Consider the following 3,822-nt stretch of genomic DNA (forward strand, 5'->3'; position numbering starts at 1 on the left):
AAACACCAGCATCATCAGTAAATCTAACCAGCATGTCACAGGATTCAGAATATGTTGTACGTTTGAAACCTCTGACTGCTCCATCCCAGACACTAGCCCTTGAGATGTTGAACTTGCTGACTCTTTTTTGATCAATAGGAAGTGACAGGTTTATTACAATGTCAGGTAGTGTAATGTTCATCTCCTCCCTGTAATGACAAGAAGAGATTTAATTAATGGATATCCCATATAATGCATACTTTTACAACAATTATTTGAATACAAGCAATATTGCGCAATGAAAACACTGGAATGCCACACTCAAAAGTTAATTTTACATTGCTGTGTTTTCAGAGGTGTAAAAACTCTGGCTTCCCAAAGTAAAAGTCCAGCCACATATTTGGTCCTTCTTCCTAATTAACCAGCTGATTGTAATTAGTTCAGCTCTTCAGGCAGGTGGATGAGCGAATTATTGAGATCACCTGTTTTAGGTGCACACGTAGAAGCAACACATGGGAGGGTTTTTACTTTCTGAAGCCGGAATTTTACACCTCTGTGTGTTTTGGAAATTCGCCACACTGACTGCAACCAGCTCCTCATCTTCTTCCTCAACACCTGGTGCATACAGGTCTGTATTTACTGTTGGGAAATTACACTTCCCATGTTAAAACATCTTACAAACACAACCCCCCCCCCCCCCCCAAAAAAAAAACACATACCACCCATTGGATGCGAACCTGCGCCTTCCAAAAACTCTGATTACCAGTCAGCAACTTTACCACTGAGCTACGGAGCTGTTCTTTGAAATCTGCTGGAATCTGCCTCATATCAGGAAGGGCATGGAAGTATTACAAAACAAAAATAAAAATCACACACCATATAAAAACACCGCATTTATCAAGCGAGCAATACAAATGTGATCCATCTGTTCCTCTGGTCTTCTGGCCCATGGTCACAGACATACAATCATGAAATGGCATGAATGAGAAGCAGTGTGCTCTGATGTCCACATCTACTGGTCAGGTGCTTCCAGTCAGCCACATACGTGTTCTACCAACACGCGTGTCTTGTGGATGGCGTGCCGCAGCACAGACACCACGTCATGTGGAACAGCACTCACATGGGTGACATGACGGTCAGATCACCCGCTGCGTGTTCTGATCTGACAGTCCGTTTCAACCTGGGGGGTCAGTGTCTACTCCACAGCCATATATGTTTTTATTTATTTCCACGTAAGTACAGCAATCAGACACACGCGCCTCACAGTGGACAGTTGTTAGTCCATGACTGTCCAAACACAGTAGCTGTTGTCCAGCTTTTATGTCCAGATCCACAGATTCTCACAGCTGCTTCTGTCAGAAGCCACACCTCCCATGAGTTGAGTGCACACACCCACGTGACAGTGTGTGTGTTTGCAAAGTCACACAGCAGTATGACAGTGATTGTCTGCAGTCTGTTGTCGTGTTAATAGTGTGACTGGCCACACATTTTCTAAGTGCCATGCGAGCGGTGTTAGATGTTCGTGCATGTCACCTGGAATTTGGCCGGCACCTGCCGCAAGAGGGTGTGATGAGTTCACAGAGCGCACGCTCTGTCTTTCAGCCGCTGGTGTGGACAAATAGTTGTAGCAACATGTGTATGAGGCGTTAGAGGCAGGGGCGATTCCACACGCTTTGCATGAAATTCCTGCTTCGTACACACATTGACCAAACTTCACACTATGTGTGAAGGGGTCCTACAAAATGTCAGGTTGCCACAGACTGCACTATTACTTGTTTGGGCTGAATTGCTGCTGAATGTCCTGGTGCATCTCTAAAACACAATAAAAAATTATATATATATTACATTATTTATTACTGTTCTTCAGGCCTACAATAGTCCTCTAAGAATATAAATGGATACAGCCAAGATTCCTCATTCTCATTAAAAATGTTACATATTGTTCCAAATGGCTCTACGACAAAGGCTAACTGCCAAAATGTACCTACCTTTCATCTTCAGGTTTGTGTTTGGGAGTACTTTGGTTGTGTGGTTCAGATATCTGAGAGGAAATGCATACATTTATTAACAATTTGTAATAGCTTCCATAACTGTTCCCCTACCACAAACAGTATATATCAGCGATGCAAGGTTGCCAGTTTTGTCATAGATAAATCAATAAATGCATGCATACATATATTTTTTAAATACATAAATAGTTCATGTACCAGAGTGTCAGCTTGATTGAATTCAACTGTGCTCTCTGATGCGATGACAATTTCAGAATCAGATTCTGAGGTATCATCCACTACTGTAAAAACATTCATACAAAAAATTCAACACATCATGTAGATGACATATCACTCTGTAAATTATCTTAAATATGTAAAAAATATTGAATAATGAGAGCCACTAACCTTCTTTAAAATGTGTTTCTGGGCAAATGACGAAGGTGATTCTGCTATATGGCTTTCCTAGTTCCTTTTTATATGGCACCAATTTGAATGGCCTTTCTGATCCAGGCACATGAACCACCTCTGAGCAGTCTGGATACAAAAGGACGTACGATCCTTCTGTCATGTCCTTGTTAAATGTTCTCATTTTCTTGACAGCTTATTTCAGGATATCAGATGCTGCTCCCTCTGGGTCCACAAATAACAGTTCCATTTGGGGTCATGAATCCAATGTTAATCTAATAAAATGACAAAGATAAAATTGATTTCATGTATTAAACATTAGTAAAATAAAAGACTATACATACATCAAACATGTTTAGAACCTACTCTACAAAGTGTAACAGTGTTTTGCCCAGTTGCTTTAGCAAATTATCTTTCCCAGCACGAGAGCTGAGGTTATCCTACTCATAGCGCCATATGCTCTATAAAGACATCTTCTTCAAAGATATTACTTTTTTTTTTTAAATCTGTACAATAAACATACTATGATATAGATCCACTTCTGAGTCATCTCAAGTCAGATTGTCAAGTAACCTAGGACAGTTAGTACAGCACAACTTCACATCTTACCTGGACGTATTTTTGGTCTTTCGCCCAATGTCTTTCTCTTGGCCCGTAGTTAAAAGATTGACACTCTTTTGACTTAGAGCTTCTATACTCCAAGAACTGTTTATATGACTGGCAAGGTTGTTCTGCTGAAATAAACAAATCTCTGTTTCAGAATAGAAAGTTACCAGCTGCAAACCAAAAGCGCTACTCACTTCCATTCACATATTTCAGATAGCAAGCGTTATGCTGCACTTACTTTATTTATCATTATCCGGCTGTTTGGATGTCTCCTGCATGTTTGGGCCTTCCGTCCTGTCTGTGCCATTTAAAAACTCTAAAGACCGACTGCACGATAAGCAAAACTGCATTAAGTGGCTCATGTGTTTGCCACAAAATGGGCATAAAACATAACTCCATCGCTCCATTACTCTCCGTGAACTAACATAAACTTCAACTGGCCGCTTTTGTTATCACTTCTGGGTCAACCCCAGAGTTGGGACATTCACTTTCCGGTTGATGTATTTCCGGACTTGTAAATTTGTCTTGGCATTTGTAAAAGTGTTTCCTGTCTTGTTAATTTGTTTTCTAAAATGTAAATTTGTTTCAGAACTTTTAAATGTGTCATGGTAATGTAATTTTGTTTTATGATATGTAAACATTTTTTAAAATGTAAATTTGTCTCAGGTTTTGTAAAAGTGTTCCAGAATTTGTAATGTTGGTTGGCACCTCCTGGCTGCCGTAGTGCTCAGCATGAGTCCAGTTCAAATTCTTGGGACACAAACCTTGGACATGTTCAAATATGGCTAACCTTGACTTTAAGAGGTATTTTAAGAGGTTAAAAAGTCACATCCTGTTTCAA

General features: G+C 40.1%; 1 long non-coding RNA gene across 1 annotated transcript; it reads right to left on the reverse strand.

Moving 5' to 3' along the window:
* Positions 1–1,758: 1,758 nt before the first annotated feature.
* On the reverse strand, positions 1,759–2,279 carry LOC117521865. Its single transcript, XR_004564085.1, has 3 exons — positions 2,187–2,279; positions 1,968–2,020; positions 1,759–1,791 (listed from the first exon to the last, which is right to left on the reverse strand). It is a non-coding gene; the product is annotated as an uncharacterized LOC117521865 (long non-coding RNA).
* Between the last annotated feature and the right edge of the window lie 1,543 nt (positions 2,280–3,822).

This window comes from Thalassophryne amazonica, chromosome 12 (genome assembly GCF_902500255.1).
Source record: "Thalassophryne amazonica chromosome 12, fThaAma1.1, whole genome shotgun sequence".
In the NCBI taxonomy this organism is placed as follows: Eukaryota; Metazoa; Chordata; class Actinopteri; order Batrachoidiformes; family Batrachoididae; genus Thalassophryne; species Thalassophryne amazonica.